We start from the raw sequence: 21,806 nt of genomic DNA on the forward strand, positions 1-21,806 counted from the left end.
AATTGTAGCCTCTTTTTCCTATTTGTAGTGGAGATGAGTGGTACCCGGTGGGGTCATCTGCTGTTTTAGCCCATCCGCCTCAAGGTTGTGTGTGTTGTGGCTTCACAAATGCTTTGCTGCATACCTTGGTTGTAACGAGTGGTTATTTCAGTCAAAGTTGCTCTTCTATCAGCTTGAATCAGTCGGCCCATTCTCCTCTGACCTCTAGCATCAACAAGGCATTTTCGCCCACAGGACTGCCGCATACTGGATGTTTTTCCCTTTTCACACCATTCTTTGTAAACCCTAGAAATGGTTGTGCCTGAAAATCCCAGTAACTGAGCAGATTGTGAAATACTCAGACCGGCCCGTCTGGCACCAACAACCATGACACGCTCAAAATTGCTTAAATCACCTTTTTTCCCATTCTGACATTCAGTTTGGAGTTCAGGAGATTGTCTTGACCAGGACCACACCCCTAAATGCATTGAAGCAACTGCCATGTGATTGGTTGATTAGATAATTGCATTAATGAGAAATTGAACAGGTGTTCCTAATAATCCTTTAGGTGAGTGTATATGGTGATGGAAACACCTTGATTAATGTTGAATTGAATGCAGTTGGATTCAATTTTTAAAAATGCTGACGGGCATTATTAAAAGCCTTTTGATTAAACATTGACATCTAGCACACCAAACTAGACATGTAGTCTGTACTGTAGTAGGCTTAGGTTAGGGTTATTAGGGTTAATATTCAACAATACTACTGATCTGCCTGCATTGACACCATTATATGAGAACTGAACGGAGCTGGACGATGACATCACTGTTTTCTCCAGAGTGGCTGTATAGGCAAGGCAAGTTTATTTATACAGCACATTTCACTCTTAGGATTGAGATGCTTACATTAAATGACAACCTCTTCCTAAGGAAATATAGTTGCTGTCCTTTTTTGTTCACAGCTTCAGTCCATTTATCCCACCTCAGTTTATGATCAAGGACAACCCCAAGGTATTTATACTCATTAACACTCTGAATTGGCTCCCCTTTAACAGTCGTCACACTCACTGAAGACTCCTTCCTAAAATCAATACACATTTCCTTTGTTTTTTGAAATATTTAACTTAAGGTTTGACATGTCACACCAAGAAATAAATTCATTTAAAACAGGTCTGTCCTCATCCCCCTGAAGGAGACTAACTAATGCAGTGTCATCAGCAAATATGATGAGATATCTCCCTGAATGGGCACTTATACATATTGTGTACAATATAAACGGTAGGGGTGAGAGGATCCAACATTAGAAATTTGTTTCTCCGACAGTGATCAACCCACACTCACTCGCTGTACTCTGTTTCTTAAAAAGTCTCGCAACCACAGAAACTCTGTGGCTAATCTTTCAACTAACACAGATGGCAATATGTTATTAAAAGCTGAGGAAAAGTCAGGAAATAGGATTGTCATGTGATTTTTGGAACCTTCAAGATGCGAGTAAACAATATGCAACAATGTTAAAATTGCCTCACCCACTCCCTTGTTTGTCTGATATGCAAATTGCAAAGGATCCAATACACTAAAAAAAATGGTTTTGTGGCACTGTTCTTTTTACCCAAATATTTTTTTGTTAAAGTAGCACACATATATTTCTTTTACCACCAAAACACTATTGTATTGTGTATTAACTTAACCTGTATAATTTTCCACTATACCTAATTATCAATCGTTAAACTAATGTAAAGAATTTAATTTTGCGATAAAAAACAAACAGATTTGATGATTTCCAACGTATTGAATGAAGACGACATGCGAAGAAGGTGGCAAGGTGCATGGCATCAGAGCTACAAGTCTCAGTCATAAGAAAATATAAAGTTAATCTAAAAGCAAAGTCTTTCATTTCTGTTAGTATTTCGGAAAGTCTGTTCTGGGATGCTTTTAATATATTGCACTGAAAAATATATATTTTGGCTGCTTGTTCAAATTGCTTCATTAAAATGAGCTTGCAACACAATTGCTATACATTTTGTCCAAACTTAATTTGGTTGTGTTCAATCTGCTTAAATAAATGTAAAATTTAATTTTACTTAATCTGTTTGTGTTGGATTACATGAATGATTTGTGTTGCATTAACTGAAACTGGGCGGTACTTAGTTCCTAGCATGCTTTGCATATAGCTGAATTAAGAATGAATAAATGTTGAAATTAAGTGTTACTTTATGTGTTTTGAGAAAATGAGAAAAGAGGAAGACTTGATAGTAGGGGTGGCACGGTTCACAAAACCCACGGTTCGGTTCGTATCACGGTTTTAGGGTCACGGTTTTCGGTTCTGTACGGTTCTTGTTGTTGTTTTTTCTTTTAATCTTTAACACTCCAAAAATTTACTTCAGCATATGATATATAGCTGAATTATCTAATTATTTATTTATTTATTTCATAAATGGGGTGTGTTTGCAAAACGCAGCTTCTCATTTCCCATTCTGAAGTAATATGAGTGAGCAGTCACCCTGAGGAAACTTTCAGTGGCCCTGGAGGTCCATCATCTGTAGTGAGAGCTACGTGGACTGTGTCGGACAGTTATTTGTCAATTTCTCCTCGTGTCTCGTCATCATAGGCGTAATTTGCGGGTGGGACATGTCCCCACCACTTTTTGCCAGGGTTGATATTATCTCCCAGCAGCACGGATGTACCAATACAAATAAATAAAACATTTCCAGTTAACTAGCAAAGTATTCGTTTCGTTCGTTTGTTAAATAAGAAGCAATCTAGCGCTGAAATGTGTTTTTTTAATCAAGTGATCAAAGTGCTCGTTGCCGTTGCGATCAGTGGCGCTGATACAGTGTTCTCGTGGCTCGCGCACACACCGCAGCGGCCGCACATTCTTCACTCGGACGCGCGCTTCAGTCCGTTGAGGAGACTCTAGGCTACTCTATTCGTTCCGATGAAATCACAAAACAAAATTCATACAAATCTGTCCCTGCTTGATATACAACCACTGATAAACATAATCGGTTTTGATGAAAAAGAAAAAAAATATATATATACGAGTGCAGATTAGAACTAACCTTTGACACGCTTGGCAAGTTCTGCCACTGGACAATTAAAGTACATACTGGTACGTGGAACAGTCGATCTATGTAGCCTATTAATTCACGTGAAAAAAAACCCAACATATAGGGGAGTAGATCTCATTAAATGTCTAGGTAAACCCAGTGTACTATTTAAATCGATTGCTGGACATTGTAATGTTATTCTACATTTGTCTGATTTATGATTTAGCATTGTATTAGCACGGGCACAAGGCTACATTGCGCATGCGTCGAACCGTGCGACGCACACACGCACCGAACCGAGACAAGCGAACCGAACGGTTCGGATGTTTTTTCATGTACCGTGCCACCCCTACTTGATAGTGTGTAATTGTGTTTAATGTTCAATTACATTGGAATTATTAGAACCATTTACATTACAGTGGGTTACCATTGTGGAGAAGAGTGGAGCATTTGGTCAAGCTGTGGACTGATTCACATAAGTTTCATTTCTGTGGCTGAAGGAGCATATAAATCTTAGCTTTTAAGATATTAATAAGTGTTGTTATTAGTTAATAGCTAGCTATAGTCTAGAAGTTCAATTGAAAAATCATGTAAATCCATCACACTTTATTTATCAGTGCAGTTTTAAATAAACTAAAGCATGTTCACTAAACTTAACCGATTTAAGTTACCGGGAAGCAATTCCATTGATTTGGTTGGACATTACTTTTTCACATAGATTCTTTCTCATTCGAGCTTACATAGATTAAAAAAAATCCATTAATGTTAATATAAAATAATTTGCTTGTGTGGAACCATTGTCCATAATTGAATTAAGTTATTTTAAAGAGTAATTGTTTTAGTGTATATATTGCGTTTTTGACACTACATACCTTTTAACAAGCCTTTCAAAGCTTTTAAACACCAAAGATGTCAGTGCAATTGGCTGAGAGTCACTAAGCTCTAATGGTTTATTGATTTTAGGGAAAGGTATAATAGTTTAAGTTTTCCATATAGTTGGTACTATGTATTGGTCTAAAGATCTTTGGAATAACAGAGTAAAAACCGTTGATAGTTGCTCAGCACAGTTTTTTAACACTCGTCCACAGATGCTGTCAGGCCCAGGACTCTTATGTGTATTGCAACTCAAAACATTTTCTTTACATCAGCCTCTTTGATGGAAAAGTTATTAGTTGATGTCAAGAAAGTTCCTTCATCACTATTAGTATCCTCACTATTCCCCTCAAAATGTGAAAAAAAACCCTGATTTAACCAATTCGCTAGCTCCAGACCCCCACTTTTGCCATCTGTGATTGTCATATTTGTGTTATACTTTCCTTGACTTTTATGTGGTACACTAATCATTGTTCTAATACCTTCCCATGCCTGTTTAGAATTTCCCTGTGACATTTTAGCTTAAAATTTTTGTTTATAATAGGGCCTTATCTACCTTAATTTGTATTTTAATTTCCCTTTAAGTGTCCCTTTTAGCTAAAACATCATTATTATAATATGCTACCTTCTTCTTATTTAGTGGTTGTTTAAGTTTTGTGGATACCCATGGCTTATTATTTGGAAATAATTTATACCTTTTCATGGGTACAATTGACTCCACACAAAAATGTATATAATCGGAGACCACATTTGTGTGAGTATCCAGATCAGGGGATTCAAATGAGCTCTAGGACTGACTCACGGGGTAACCTCGGGTTCAGTGCCCCATCAGTCCACACCCCAAAAACCCATTTGTTCGAAAGCTCTAGGAATGGAATCAATCCTAGTATAGATAAATGAACAAAATGAACCATCACTGAACTGACTTAAGCTGGACTGTGATGCTATTTTCTTCTGACACAAACTTTGTTGCATTATTTTTCTGTTATCACTGTAAAGCTGCTTTGAAACAATCTGTGTTGGAAAAAGCGCTATATAAATAAAGGTGAATTGACTTGACTTATTGAAATGAGCCTTTGCATGTACAAGTTGCTTGCAGAAGTTTTAATTAAGGGTTTTAATTAAGACCATTGTAAACATATTAACCATTTGTAAAATCAGACAGTAAATATTCTAGTAAATGTACTTGTATAAGATCTGCTACTGTTCTTGGCCCTGTAAATGATTCTTGCTGTTACAGATGTGGCCATTAAGAATGCGCATCACAGGGAAAGGAAGGATTCCATGGCAAGACTCGGCCCGTAGGGAAGTTCTCTGGCACATGACGTACATTACCAGTAGGGAGCAGTCCTGTTTCTTTCTCAGTTATAGCATGTACTGAAGCCAATAATATCCAACGGATGTGTTAACCTCTCTCGGGCATGTATTGACAGCAAGCGACAGAGCTCATAAACCACATTTTATATTGTATTGTATATTGTTTATGTACAGCTCAAATAGAAATAAAATATGAATATGTATGTATGCTTGTCATAGGCATTTGAACATTACTGTAGCACTTATATTGAGTTATTAAAGGTGCTCTAAGCGATGCCGCGCGTTTTTTAGGCCAAAACATTTTTTGTCACATACAGCAAACATCTCCTCACTATCCGCTAGCTGCCTGTCCCTGAACACACTGTAAAAAAACGCGGTCTCTCTAGACACCACAGGCTCCACAAACGGCAACAAAAACAAACTGGGCTCACCCGCACCACGAAACACAACAAACAGTGCTCCAGCCAATAACCAACAAGAAGTATTTGAGGGTGGGGTTTGGGGGGTTAGTGCGCGTACACATGAAGGGGGTGTGGAGGAGAGAGAAGCATGAAGAGGGAAGTTTGAATTATGGCCGACACACGACCAAACAGACGACATTCCGATGAACAAATTGCAAAGAAGAGGGAAAAGAATGAGGGACAAGGATAAGGAATGCGCGGCGCAAAGTACCAAATTTACATCGGAAAAACCTCGGTAGAACTCCGCCGGCAGAAGGGATGCCAATCCGACATTCAGTTGCTCTGTTTTTGCAGAACAGGTAAATCCATTTTCTTTCTAAACTGACATTCATGTTCGCCAAACCAACAAAAGGATGTAATTAGCTAGAACTATGCAGTCAGCGTTAACTTTTACAATTTCTAGCAGCTAGCGATCAATCTCTATTGTAAATTCACAGTAGGGTGACAATTTGTGTGAATGATTGTTTTCACCTAGCCTGACTACGTCAGACTTCGTAATTCCGCTCAATTTCAGTTCGCTTCTGTACTCAGTCTGAGATAGCGACCTATCTCCCAGTTTTCCTCCGGCCTCAAAACAGCCGGCCAATCAACGAACAGAGGGTGGGCTGAGAGCCATGACGTAGACGCTAAGCGGCGAGTTTAAGATTGTAGTTTAGGTTAGGGAAATCGAAAACGACCGCGGATATGGAGACACAGGATGCAATTCGCTCTGTTGTGGAGATTATTCCCGGCATTTGCAAACTGAAGCCTATTTCAAATATTATTTTAAAAGTACTGAACCTATTTCAAACCTAGCATTGTAGTGTTTAACCCACCTCGGTGACACTGCTCCGTGATGGCAAGTCCATGGACTTCCTCGGCTTTTTTATGGTCCTTGGAGTTTTAGAGGGTGTATCGCGGTCTCTTTTATCTGTCGAGCTCGAACTGGCACCCTTTTGACAGGTCAGTGTATACCATGTTCACTCCGGTATTTCGCTGGATTGTTTTGTTTTCGCATCATACATGTGTTTACAGTGGAAGTTTGATGCGGCTGAGCCCGCGCATAACACACGTCATAACCAAACGTTATGTGATTGGATTACGGTAACCAATGATTTTAAACTTCAGGCTAGCTCCCCCCCGCGAGAAAGAAAACGCTTTTCAATTATGCCCTTCCAGACTCTGTCTACGAAGCAAAGCGAAGTAGCAGAGTCTGGTATTACCAGGCTAGTTTTCACCCACTGTTTGTTATGATTTTGAATGTTCATTTATAGGCTATTGACAACTTTGACTAAATTTGTTTACAACGCCGCCGTTGTTTATGCTCACTGGGAAACGCGAAGCTAACGTTATCTTGCTATTATTGCATCCTTGTATGGGAGCTATAATTATAACCTCAGGTGGCGAAACAATTTTAAGATAATGTTTCTCTTTTTCTGCTTTCTGTTCTGCAATATATAAAAGCATTTATCTAACTTGGTGACATTACACATTGAATGAAGTATCAGTTTGTAGTGACTACTTTGACTTTCCTTTATGCCGGAAGAGAAGGGAGGAGGGAGGAGACGGGATGAGAAGGAGGGAGGGTCTAGCTAGCCTCCGTTTTGTTTGACAACAATTTGAATGTCAACAAGAAGTTATGTCTCCCGGCATCGCTTAGAGCACCTTTAAGTTAATGATTAGGGACCGTGCGGTATTTATGGAATGGACCACCGGAAGAAAATAGGAGAGGGTCATGTCTTTTTATTCTTTGTTGAGGGGAGGGTCATCCAGCTTTGTTTAGTCCAGGGGAGGGAGGGGGGGGGGGGGGGGTCACCCAACTTTTGTATTCATGAAAACAGCAAACATTCAAAGTGGCTTGTTTGGTGCATATTTTACAGCTCTCTCAGTCTCGGCCCCCCATCGCTAGCAGATGGGTCTGACCCAACAAAAATCAGACGCTAAAGATAAAGTCCAGTTTGGCGCTGTTTGACAGTGCCCGCACGCTTCTGGTGTACGCGCTCAGAAAAAGTGCATCATATCAGAACATAACACCAATGAAATGTTTACCCGGCAAAGCTTTAAAGCATGAGCAAATAATGAACTTTTGTGATTGTGAATAAGTGCAGTGTCCTGTGAGTGTTACTCTACCGCTGCGTTAACATGTGATGTGAATGTACGTCGAGTTTTACAGTATTGGGACTGAGGCGCCAGAACTGCAGCTGATAGAATATGCACTGTAGCGCGATACTACCATATTTCTCCAAAAGCAGATCGTGGGGACATTAAATCATCCACGATCAAAAATTTGGATATCGCATAAGCACAAGTATAAAACGCCTGTTAAACAGAGTTTACAAAACTGTATCGCACGCGTGCTACAGTGGTACATTTAGGGGCTGTTTACACCTTAGATTGGATCTTAGATCTTAGATTCTTAGATCTGATTTATCAAAACGATTCCATTTACATTTAAATCCGATCTTCTGCAGATTTAATGGAGTGCACATCACCGAAAGCAACAGATATGAGCTGCATTTTATTGATCATCAGCTAAAATTTCTAAATCAAAGACCGCAATAAGAGAGATCAGTAACAGCCCTGTAAGATAATTTCATTTATTTACTTTTAATGATGATGATTGTGTGTTAAGCGTCTGTGACTTACTTTCACTGTGATTTGCGATAGTTTGCACATTGGCTTGAAGAATAGATGCTCAGCTGCTAATCTGCGCTGATGTGTGCTGCAGTAGCGTCATCATATCTGACTATAACTTTACATATAGCCTAAAACACACTCTGACACATTTATTTTAATAGCATTTTTGGGAGGAGTACAATTTACAAAATGTGTCAATGTCTCAAATGTGTTTCGGAGGGCATTTACACCTGGTCTTTTCACGATCCGATCACAGAAAACGCATGAAGAGGCCAGGTGTATACAGACCCTTATTCATAGCACAGACCAATCTTTTCGTAGATATATGTTGCACTGTACAGCCCTGTGCAGGAACCTTTTTAATGAACGTTTGGTGTAGGTCTATTACACAGAGATATCTGGACATCTTTGCCAAGCGCAAACCAGTACAGAAGTAATCAATAAATTATCGGGGAGGGTCATGACTTTTTTCACAATCATTTTGGAGGGTCATAGAAAAATGTATTGCTGCCGAAGGGAGGGTCAAGTCTATATTGACTATACACTCCTCTGGCAAGACCCTTAACCCTCAGAGGTCGGCAATCACGCCGGCGTGATTTGCTCGGTTTTTTTTTTATCAGTTCAAACGAGAGTCCAAATACTCTGTTGACTTTGATGTTACAAACCAGTTTCATACATCAATCGATCCTGTTAAGTGTGTATTATTTTTGTGTATACTCACAATAAAAACAAAGTGTTGTGCTTTTTGCCAAATAAAGAAAAATAAACACGAAGTGAGTTCTGCCTTCTCTCTGTCAGTGAAGTCAATTCTGAAACGCGTCCGAAAATGAACCATAACTCAGCGAATACCAGAGGTGTGACTTCAGGTGTGACTTGATTTGATGACTTCAGACTCGACTCGACAAAATGTACAAAGACTTGCAACTCGACTTGGACTTTAACATCAATGACTCGTGACTTCACTTGGACTTGCGCCTTTTGACTCGAGAAGACTTGCTACTTCCCATGAAAATTTGGGAAAAAGTTTTATGGGGCGGCAGTGGCTCAGTGGTTCATGTAGATTGTCTACAAACCGGAAGGTTGGTGGTTCAATCCCCGGTTCCACCTGACCAAGTGTCGAGGTGTCCTTGAGCAAGACAAGAAATCAAGAAGTCCTTGAGCAAGACAAAAAATCAAGAAATAACAGACCGCATTCTACATTGGAATTCAACCAAGCCATGTAATAAAATAAGTTAATAAAATAAGCATATATTACCACCAGGTGACATGCTTTTATTTTGTTTATCCTATTTAACTGCATTGCCCTGTCATAGATGCAAATGTGCGCATTTTAACTAGTTGACGCCTAGTTTGCATACAGAACGTCCCCAGTAATGACTTACATCAAGAGTCTTTCCCCCTGAAATTTAGAAATCCAAATTGGTGAATTTAGAAGAAATCTACAGATGCAAACAGATGGAGGATACACTCTAATAACTGCAACTGGTACATTAATAAATAAAACTGAGTAGAAATAAGTTAACATTAAACATTAAAAATAACAATATTTATAAATTAACTTTTTATTTATGAGTAATTTAACTTTTTTTATTTCCTCTAAACCTTTATAAAATAGTATTCTATACAACCACAAATACATACATGACATTGGCTTTTATTGAATTTTTACTCAATTATTTTGGTAAGTTTAATTTAAAAGTGTTATGTATTCTGATAACACCAAAATAATTAAAACGATGTAAAAAATAAACAAATTATTAGTAAAACACGCCCCTCTGCTTGATGCAGTTATTTATTCTAAATATGAAGAGTTCAGATGAAAAAGCCTCTAAGTGCCATCTGAAATTTCCTTCTATAATGATAATTTTTATCAAGCTTGTATGTTTATGTTCACTTATTTCACATTACTGGCAATGAAAATTACCTATTAATTGTCATTTAAGTGAAATTACTGAACTTGAATATACGAGCTTGAAAAAAATGCTCATTTTAGAAGAAAATTACTTGAAACTTGAAACTAGTAGCATAGAAAATGTTTTCAAAACATGCACATTGTGGAATGGTTTCCTTTGCTGCTCTATAAACCTAGTGAATACTAAGGAGACCATGGTTTCTGTTTGAACTGATTATTTTGTAGACATCTTTTGAAAATGAAACAATTGCGTGAGTTTGAGGAAGATAAAATTAATTAACTTTTTTAATAAATTTTTTAAAAAGAAAGTCAGAGTTGCGTTAATATATATACTTTTTTTGTTTAAAAAAAGAAAAAAATACGTAATTATGAGAAGTGCCCTTTATTTCACTTGAGCCCCTGCCCCTGAAAATGTCTGTGCACGTCCCTGTGTGAAAGCGCTATATAAATGCAGTACATTTACCAAAAAAATGTCCACACGGCCGCGCCACTCTCAGTTTATCTTCATCTGTGAAAAAAATGTGCACCACCTGTATGCATGCAGAGGGCGCGTGCGCTGCCTGCACGACATCCAATCACTGTAGTCCCACGTTTTGATTCGACAGCATCTAACGCCCGTTTCACACATACTCCGTTTGCAGTGAGTATGCGCCTATGCGCCAGCGGTGCATATTTTTCTCTGTACCCATGTTAACAGGTTAGAGCTTTCACACTGCACGCGGTTGCAGTCCGTCGATCCGTTCCAGGTGCGGTGTGTATACAGCAGTGCAGAGATCGTTTCCGCACCGAGTCTATTTCTGCTGTGCTGCACGCGCTGAATTAAAGTGACAGCGCATGTTTCGTGGTCAAAATGAACACAGATTGACCTAAAAATGTAGTAATTTCACCATAAGTGCGATTAATTAAATAAAATGTAGTAATCTCACCATAAATGTATTTAATTAAATACTATTTTCACTTTAAGACCAGGGTAAAGCAAGGAAAACTACAATTTACCTCAACAAGGCGACATAATGAACGACACTCTCATTCGTGGAGGTGGAAAAACATGTTCCTTGTGACATGCGAGATTTATTGTATTAATTTAAATATAAAAGAAAAGGCATGAGAGTCGGCTGTTTTTTATATAAGTAGCCTACATGGTTAAATATTTGACCACTTGCTTTATGAACTTAATATAAGTAGAAGTAATGCATTGAATAATAGGCCTACGTTGTTTAAATTGTGTTTAAACGTGCATACGTCTATTAAAGAGTGTATGTGTACAAAGAGAATCGCAATGCTGAGACGTTTAGACCGGGGTAAATCAAGGGAAAATACATATTTCAACAAGGCAACATAATGAACACTCGTCTCATTCGTGGAGGTGGAAAAACAAGTTCTTTGTGACATGCGAGATTTATTGTATAAAGATTTAAATTATGCAAAAGAAAGAGTATGAGTCTGCTGTTTTTGTCAATTTTAAGTTTTAATTTAAAATGTAGGCTATGCGATTTTAATATAAGTACATGGTTAAATATTTTACCACTTGCTTGAGCAACTTAATATATAATTATATAAGAGTAATGCATTAAATAATACGTTGTTTAAATTGTATTTAAACGTGAATACGTCTATTAAAGAGTGTATACGTGTGTACAAAGAGAATCGCAATGCTGACAAAAAAACTTTTTTTAAATAAAAGTTGCTAATAACTTCTGGATTTGAAATACAAATAGTGAGTAGGCTATGTATTTGTGGTACAGCCGCGGATCACGCACTGCAAACGCAGCATATGTGAAAGCACTATTGCGCGTGCTGGTCTTCCACCGCATACGCACTGCAACACGCACCGCATACGCACTGCAACACGCACCGCATACGCACTGCACATGGAGTATGTGTGAAACGGCGTAAGCAGGCACATTGCAAGACAACCAATGAAGCGCAACAAGCAACAACGCGCCAGTAGGCAAAATGATACCGAAGGTAGTTTCATTTGGCTATAAAAATTACGAGGTAGTCGACAAAAAACGAGTTGCAATTTGAAGTTGCCTGAAGTTGCACAAAGAAAGGTAAGTTTTGAACGAATGCTAAGCACCTTATCGGATGTACCATAAAACTTAAAATAATAGCCGAGTCCCCAATAGACGCCTGTCTCTTTTAAACTGTCTTCTCTCTCTCTCTCTCTCTCTCTCTCTCTCTCTCTCATACACACCAGTCTCTATGGAGGCATTCCAATTATATTATCAGGTTGGTCCAGTTTTTCAGAAGTGATAATTTTGAGGAGAGAGGATTTTATTGATGACATGTTTAAAAAGGTTTAGGCTAAAATGACCCATGTCTATTTGAAAGTTAAACTGTTTTGCAATATGAGGTCAATACAATACAGGACTGAAGCTGCATGCTGTGCATTGTTGTAGTGCAATATGCTGTTGAAATACAAGCATTTTTTATGAAAATTAAATTTTCTGTTTTTTACTGTATTTAATTAATGTCATTGTATAAAAAGAGGTTTAAATAAATACAAATCTTACAGACATACATGATTTGTATAAATTTTATTTCTGTGGTAAGAGGACTTGAAATGACTTGAAACTAAAATGGTAGGACTTTGGACTCGACTTGAGACTTGTTGGCTTTGACTTTTGACTCGACTCGGGACTTGCCTCATCTTTGACTCGACTTGACTTGGGACTCGAGGGCAAAGACTTGAGACTTACTTGTGACTTGCATAACAATGACTTTGTCCCACCTCTGGCGAATACTCAGTCAAACAGGCATACAGACACACAGGCATGAAGCTTGAATTCTCTTCTTTTAAATGAGGTAATTTATATAAAAAAACAAATATTCTCATCTTGTGAAATCTGCATTAAAAGAGAGCGATTCCAGTCGAGCTCATTAGAGCTAATTCAAATGTAATGTGACTCCGCCCACGGAGCGTGCTATTCAAACGCAAATTACTGAGGCAATCCACGCAAACCTGTGAACGCCCCCATATCAGCTCGAGAAAATACAAGTTTAATCATAGCATTGTAGCCTACGTGTTTACACCATCTGGCAGCGCTGTGAGGAATAATAATAATGGAAAATCTACCTCAGAGTGTGGGTATTGCGAGGAGCGAGGATCCGAATACTGTAGTAAGTTTTTTTTCCTTCTCAAGTTAATCGCGTTTCTGTGAATGAATGAACAGCAGAGATGCGCGCTGTTTACCACAGGTCGCAAAAAGACAGTTTAAATTTAAATCGCCTTTCTGTGTGTGTGTGAATGAATGATGATGTTTTTGCAAACTGTATTGCTATACTGAGATGAGTAAAAATCGACTGAAATATGTTGAAATAAAATGTAGGCTATTTGTACTAACTGCAAATTAACATTTATATGCCCTAATATTTCATAAAAACAACGTTACAGTCAGGCGTTTCTGTGTGTGAATGAATGTTTCGCTTTTAGCAAACTGTATTGCTATACTGAGTAAAAATCGACTGAAATATGTTGAAATAAATGTATAAGCAACGTATTAAACTGCAAATTAACATTTATATTTCTTATAATAAAAACGAAAGACCTATGTTACAGACATATGAAAGACAACATTTTGTTGATTAGTTTTGGATAGATTATACATTTTTACTGTAAAATATCTGCCACCTCAAATAAGCTTTTGTTTGCCAATTTTTGCTCATATGTTAAATATAGTATGTTTTGTCAAAAAAAATAATCAATCAAATCCTTAACTTTGAAATATGTATGATAAAATGTATACTTTAGTTTTTACAAAGAAAGATTACACTTGAATTGTTGTTGTAATTGTAACCTTTTTAATAAAAAATATATATTTACAAGGTAGATGTAAACAAACTATTAAAAGGTAAATATAAGCCTTTTCTTTAAATAATTTTTATTGTGTTTTATTAGTGACAAATTTGGGGAGAGGATAAATATTCCAAAACTGAAAATACAGTATGAGAATTAACTGCACAATTACTAGACATGTTTTCCTTGGATATTATAGGCCAATTTGCAAGCACAATATGTGGAAAAATAAAAAAGAATTGAGATGCTTCCAACTGTTGCTCTTGCATTCTTGTGGCTCAGTGACTCACCTGAATGAATAGCTCATTAAGTATGCGGGCCCCATTGTCTCCTCGGGTGTGAACCACTAAATATGCATGATCGTTGACGCCCACTCGAATATTGCCTTTCCAAACAGAAAGTGCTTTGCAAAATTTAAATCAATGTATTGTGTTATGTGAATGATTAGGCAGGGTGATTTTCACATAATTTTGAAGAAAAAAACACTAGGCGACCACATCCATTAGTCAAAAGTCTTATTGGCACATATTTAGTATGTGTTTTGTGGTCTTATTTCAGAAACTTTAGTTTTTTGTTTTTTCAATAACACGCATAACCATTATTCTCTCAAAAATGCAGACATGTACATTCTTGTTGCTCACATATTATGGTAGCCCTGTTTGTGCTAAATAGTGTGTAATTTTTTTTGCCATTAATATGTTTATAAGCAACTGAAAAAAGCACAAATGTCAGGGCATGTCAGAACATCTCAAGGACCCCAAAAACACCTTAGACCCCAGAGGGTTAAATAAAAAACGAACAGTCCCTAATTATTATTATTATTATTATTATTATTATTATTATTATTTAAAATTTAGTCTGGTGAACACTACTAAGAAAATAAAAAAGTGTTTCAATAGCTTTTTTAGTGAACTTATAAGTGCAAATATCCCATCCCATTTTAGCAACCTTAATTAACATAAAATTATATTGCATTTTAATGTCTGTCTTTGCCACAGACATGTTATGCTTTTTATCCTAATTCACTCACTAATGTATTTTATACAGTATAGCTAGTGTTACAGGAGTAAGACAAAGCAGAAGCCTCCGCAAATAATTCTGATATTTTTTATAATATTGTCCGTTCTTTCACGACTTAAAAGTACAATCCGAATAATTTTTTTACCAGGACTTAAAAATGGAAAAAAAACTTCCATCGGTTCACTCGAGCAGAATCAGAAGCCTATGTAGCAGGCATAGCTGCCTAGTTAATTTTGGTAACAACCTGAGTACTAACTGAATGGCAATCACCTAATTAGATCCAGGTGAGCTATAGGTGCGTGAACGTGTATAAGGAAGGTTTCTGTGTTGTTGGGAAGTGTGTTGACTGCTGCAAACTTGGATGCTGTCTTTCCGAGCTGTTCCCGTATGGGGATCTTTGAGCTGCGCCGCATATCATTTGGGTATGTTACCATAGAGAAAGAAATATTTAATTTGGGGCGAGCTGTTGGCTGTATGCGCTCTGTTTGTTTTAGTATGCATCCCGGGCTGTGTTTATCCATCGTGGTCTGACGTTGGAAGGGCTGATTTACTAATAACCAGGAGGGTAAACTATTGATTTAATGGGGGAATATTCGTGGGAAGACTTGTTGTTTATATCGTGTTCCCCTCTGTTTTAGCTGAAGAGGCCAAGAGCTGGTAATATGTCCGCATGATTACAGCGAGCTGATTGGGACCGTGACCTGGCTTCCCCTTCCTTTTTGGTATTTGTCTTCGTTGTCTTGAGTGGCCTGCCTTGTTGCGCGTTGCCGCGACGTTCATCTGCGCCTGCTTGACCAGCCCACATCAAGTGAACTTGACGTTGGGAGATTGTGAGACCCGAGTATATTAATCTGCGTGGCCGTTTGGCCACCTCCGCACTGTTTCAACTGGAAAACTGTGTTTGTGGGGTTGTATGGCATAATTAGATCGTTGTGTGAATGAATTTAGAAGTTGATGCGAGTTGTTTGAGTGTTCGTTTATTGTTGGAAGTGTGTGTGTGTGTGCGTGCGTTCGCGCGTGAGAAATAAGTATTAATGGGTGATCTTATGGAGTGAATCTTTTGTGTGTGTATGTTGTTCATGGATAAGGTGTAAGGTGATTGAATTGGTTATTTTGTTGCTTTTGTATTTTGTTGATCAACTTTGTATTTTTTTTTCTTTTTCTTGTGTTTATTGATTTGATTTGTGACAATTTGATTGTTTTTCTTTTTCTCTTGTGTTTATTGATTTGTGACAATTTGATGTTAATTTTGTTGAATTTTTTCGAATGAAGAGGCGGAACTTTTGTTCGAAAGGGCGGAACCTTTGTGCACGGTCATGATTTCCGGGGGGGAGCGCTTTCAGCGTGGGACCCGAGAGCGCTCCGGTTCCTGTAACTCCGGGCAAAAGCATTAACTGATGATTGATTCCAGGTGTGAGAAGGACGCAAATCAGCGGTGATTGGAGATCACAGTGAGAGGAAGAGATACAAAAGGGCTTCATGTTTTGAACAGTGGTGTTGGTTTTTGGGGGGGTGTCGCCTTCGAGGTCAGTATTGGCTGGAAGTTGTTCTTTTTGGATCGTCTTCTGTGTGTGTTTTCCAGTGTGTGCTTCAGCCGTTTGTGTCCCTGCCAACGTGGATTCGTCAGTCGGGTGCTCCAGCTAGTGTGTTTGTTCTGGATGGGAAGAGGAATTGGATACTTGGAGAATGGAGATCAAACTATCAGTAGGAATTCATCATTAAGGAGAGATAAGTGTTATACATTGCTTGGATTATGATGTGATGGATCATGGATGTTTTTGAAGGTACAATGAAACTTTACGACTTATAACTTATCTTTTGGAGAGGATTGGATACCTTATGCTTTATTGTGGATGTTAAGGAGATTGTATTGAAGAACTGAGAATTGGAAGCCCCTGCCAACGCCCTAAGCTGTGAGTTATGAAGATTTGCAGTGCTATATATTGATATAATCACGTGTGCTATCCTGTGTGGATTGTAGTGAAACACGAGTGGGAGTGCATAGCGAAGGCACGAAGAGATCCAGCCCGTTTCTGAAAATAATATTTTTTTTTTTGTCTCGGAATCCAATGAATGAGATCAACCAGTGGTGAACTCCTTTCCATTACTTCTTTGACTAGATGAATCAGTGGATGATTTTCTTTTCACCGCTTGTGGCATTATTATGTCTCCAGCAGTGATCGCTTCAGCTTTGTTGAAGCAACGATATCCATTTCTGACTGCCTGAGCCCCGTGAAGAGAACCAGTTCAGCTTCGCTGAAGAAGCCACCATTCTCTGTCCGCCTGAGCCCTGTGAAGAGAACTAGTTCAGCTTCGCTGAAGAAGTCACCATTCTCTGTCCGCCTGAGCCCCGTGAAGAGAACCAGTTCAGCTTCGCTGAAGAAGTCACCATTCTCTGTCCGCCTGAGCCCCGTGAAGAGAACCAGTTCAGCTTCGCTGAAGAAGTCACCATTCTCTGTCCACCTGAGCCCTGTGAAGAGAACCAGTTCAGCTTCGCTGAAGAAGCCACTATTCTCTGTCCGCCTGAGCCCCGTGAAGAGAACCAGTTCAGCTTTGCTGAAGAAGCCACTATTCTCTGTCCGCCTGAGCCCCGTGAAGAGAACCAGTTCAGCTTCGCTGAAGAAGTCACTGTAAGTGCAGAAAACGTTCGTCTTTTATTTTGTATTTTGTGCATAAATTTCCAGGTGGTTTGGTCACATGGGCATCGGTGGGTATATACCTGGTAGTGTTTCCTGTTTGGTTTAGTGTGTAGAGAGGGGGTGAGTAGCAGGGAGTGCTCACTTTCTGTTGACCGTTTATACGTTTTTCATCATCAATTGTTTCTACGTGTTCTGTTATCACGCCAATAAATGTTGTTGGATTTTCAATGCACGAAAGCGCGTCACAGATTTTTCCTGCTGCTTAGCCTCTCAGCGGCTATAGGTTGCCGCTACAGTTAGTCAACAGAAAGATACACAATTTTGGGATTATGGAAGCAATTTGGAAACGGCTGTTTCTGCACACAGCATGTTGTGGTGGACGTGCACCGTGAAGTGGATCGACGGACATGACGCACATACAAACGGCAAACGAGGTATGTCAGCGGTTTTAATGGATTGTGCTGTATCGCTGTTGTGGAAGACGCTGTTGTAGTCGTTGGATTGGCATTGGGTTGAATGCGCTTTGAGCTGTTCTCGCATATTTATGGGCCCTCGTGTGCTGCCTCGCTACGTTCATTCATTGTTTGGCTCTGTGAGCGCGCTGTTTGAAACGGAGCTCACATTGTCCGTTGCGTTGGAGAATGAACTGAGGATATGGAGCACGCTGCTGATAGCAGCAAAAGAGAGCATAAGCCCACGGCAAAGGCCCTGGTGGCTAAAATTGAAGCCTTGCAAAGGGATCGCAAGAGTAAAGTGAATAAAGTGAAGAATGACAATGCGTCTCAAGTGTGTTCAATGCTGAAAACGATACAGTTGCTTATGGATGATGCATCTGTGCTACATAGAAGAGTATTGCCTCTACTACCTCTTGAGGAACGAAATAAACAAAATGAATGGTTTGACTCCATTTTGAAATATCATAATGGCTTTGTGGATGATGTTCAACAATGGATGAATGAAACTGGTAAACTGAATCCCTGCACTGCTCTTTCTAATACCCGTGAGCCTGTGGTTGAGGAAGCCATATATGCAACATCTCAAGGGGTTCGTGCATCTGATATTTCACCCTCTGTTGACGTGGTGTCCACAACACACAATACTCAGCCCTCTAATGTACATCTACAAGCTGGAATGGATTCTGGGAACTTTGAAAATGAAATTCAACCAATGGACAGTGCTTCAAATATAAGCAGTAAAAGATCTTCTGTAGCGACATCTCATGGGTCTCGATCAAGCCGATCCTCCATTCGTCTTAAGGCTGAGGCAGAACTGGCTGCTTTATTGGCTTCTCAACAAATGCTGCAAAGGAAACATGATTTAGAGGAACAAGAGGAACTGTTGAGGAGAAGGAGGGAAAAACTGGAACTGGAAACTAAATTAGCAGAGTCAATGGCAAGAGTAAAGGTGTATCAAGACGTGCATTCTGCATCTCATTCATCTGTTCATAGGATTGTGTTTAAACCCCTTCATTCGGTGGCGGAACCATTTGTTCCTTCAGCTAGTGTGCCAGCAGCATCAGAGTCCATGCCTGTAACGTGTACATCACATGTTGATAACACACAAAGGATTTCAAATTATTCTCTATCTCAGCCAGTACAACAACAATCAACAAGATCTAAAATGAAACCTTCACAATCTACATTGCCTAACATGTCATCATTGGATAATCAGAATATTGATTATGCTCATGGGTCAAGATCAAGTTTTCAAAATGATGTGAGCCACGCAAGCATGCTTCAGCTTATGGGTAAGCAGAATGAAATAGCTACTTTATTGGTTAAACAGCATAACTTGTCTTCACTTCCACCCAGAGAAATACAGTGCTTTGATGGAGATCCATTGCGCTTTCATGAGTTTATGCGCACATTTGAGGAAGTGGTGGAAAAGTTTAGACAACCCAGGAGATTGTCTGCACTTCCTGGAGCAATATACACGAGGACAGCCGAAAGAACTTGTTAGAAGTTGCCAGCTCATGACCCCTTCACAAGGTTACTTAAAGGCTAAGGCATTGCTTAAGGAGAACTTCGGCAACAAGGTACAAATAGCTTCATCATATATGGAAAAGGCTCTTTCATGGAAAGCTATAAAATCAGAAGATGCTAAGTCCCTACAAGAGTATGGTCTTTTCCTAAGGAGTTGTTGCAACGCTATGCAAGACATTCACTATATGAATGAGCTGAATCTCACCACTAACATGCAAGTTATCCTCTCAAAGCTTCCTTATAAACTCAAAGACAGATGGAGAGTCGTTGCATATGAGTTAAAGGAGCGACGCCACAATCAAACCACCTTTTCTGATGTTGTTGACTTCATTGAGCGACAAGTAAAAATTCTATCTGACCCTGTGTTTGGTAATATTCAGGATGTTTCGCCTGCTGGAGGTAGGAAGATGAACATCAAAGCAAGTCAGCCAAAAACTAGAAGCAGTTTTGCAACCACTATCACTGCTATGCCTGAAATAAAAGAACACCATAAGATATCAACCAACAGAATCTGTCTCTTCTGTAGCGGTGAACACACACTGGATGTTTATAATAAACTTACCAGAAAAAGTCACAGAGAAAAGATGAACTTTCTGATGATGAGAGGAATTTGCTTTGGCTGCTTGCATACAGGACACCTCAGCAGGGACTGCAAAAAGAGAAGTATCTGTAATATATGTAGTCTTAAACATCCAAGTCTTCTTCACATTTATCCTCATGAGAAGGTAGACACTTTGGACAAGAAGAAAGACAAATTCAAGTCAGCAGTAGCCAGTGCTATGGTCTCTCTCCAAACTAGTGGTCTTACTGGGGCTGGTAATGACAACTGTGCGTTACCTATTGTTCCAGTTTGTGTTAAATCAAAAAAGGGAAACAGTGTGGTGATGACGTATGCTTTTCTTGATTCTGGAAGTTCTGCTTCTTTCTGTACAGAAAGTTTGATGAACAAGCTCAATCTCCCTGGAGAGAGAGTTAATATTCTTCTCAGAACTATGAGTCAAGATAAATCAGTTGGTAGCTATGTTCTAAAAGACTTAGAAGTATTCTTGACTCAAACCAGAAAACTCTGTGCATTGCCCGAAGTGTATACACAGAAGACCATGCCTGTGACCACAGTAAATATCGCCTCACAGAAAGACCTTGAATGTTGGCCCTATCTGAGTCATATCTGTTTACCTATGATTAATGCTGGCATTGAGCTTTTGATTGGAGCTAATGTTCCAGAAGCATTGGAGCCTTGGGAGATCATACGTAGTCAAAATAATGGCCCATATGCTGTAAGGACCCTGTTCGGATGGACTGTTAACGGACCAGTTAAAGGAGTAGGCATGAATGGAGATGATGCTGCCAACCAACTTCCCGTGACTGTGAATAGGATTGCAGTATTGAAGTTGGAAGAGTTGTGGAAGCAGCAATTTAAGGCCGATTTTCCAGAGACTGCTCATGAAGAAATGGTAGGAACATCTAAAGAAGATCAGCAGTTTATTAATTTTGTGTCCAATTCAGCACGACTGATTAATGGTCATTATTACATCGGTCTACCATTCAGAAATGCTGAAGTAGTCATGCCTATGAACAGGAGAATTGCAGAACAACGTGCTTTAACTCTTCAAAAAAGGTTTAAAGTGAATTCTTCCTTTCATGCAGATTACACCACCTTTATGGAGGATGTGATCCATAAGGGTTATGCAGAAAGGGTACCTGCGGCTGAACTGGAGAGACGTGACGGACGTCTGTGGTATTTACCCCATCACGGTGTATATCATCTTAAAAGCACAAGATTAGGGTTGTGTTTGATTGTGGAGCTTCTTATCAGGGTACATCACTGAACAGCAAGCTTCTACAAGGTCCAGACTAAACCAGTTCATTAGTGAGTGTACTTGTATGATTTAGACTGGAATCTGTTGCCCTGATGGCCGACATTGAAGCCATGTTCCATCAAATCAGAGTTCACCCAGAAGATTGTGATCTCTTGAGATTCCTGTGGTGGCCAGAAGGTAATGTAAACAGCAGTCTGGAGGAATACAGAATGGTGGTTCATTTATTTGGGGCTACATCATCACCAAGTTGCTCGAGTTTTGCATTGAGGAAATGTGCAATGGATCAAAAGGATCTATTTGACCCCAACACAATGGATGTTGTTTTCAATAATTTCTATGTGG

The 21,806-nt window shown here is 39.1% G+C and overlaps 1 protein-coding gene across 1 annotated transcript in view; it reads right to left on the reverse strand.

Annotated features, from left to right (window-relative positions):
- Positions 1-21,806, reverse strand: part of LOC308689949 (NACHT, LRR and PYD domains-containing protein 3-like) — a 148,693-nt gene that overhangs the window by 84,072 nt on the left and 42,815 nt on the right. The window lies entirely within an intron of this gene.

Source organism: Scardinius erythrophthalmus (genome assembly GCF_964197995.2).
Source record: "Scardinius erythrophthalmus genome assembly, chromosome: 4".
Taxonomy (NCBI): domain Eukaryota; kingdom Metazoa; phylum Chordata; class Actinopteri; order Cypriniformes; family Leuciscidae; genus Scardinius; species Scardinius erythrophthalmus.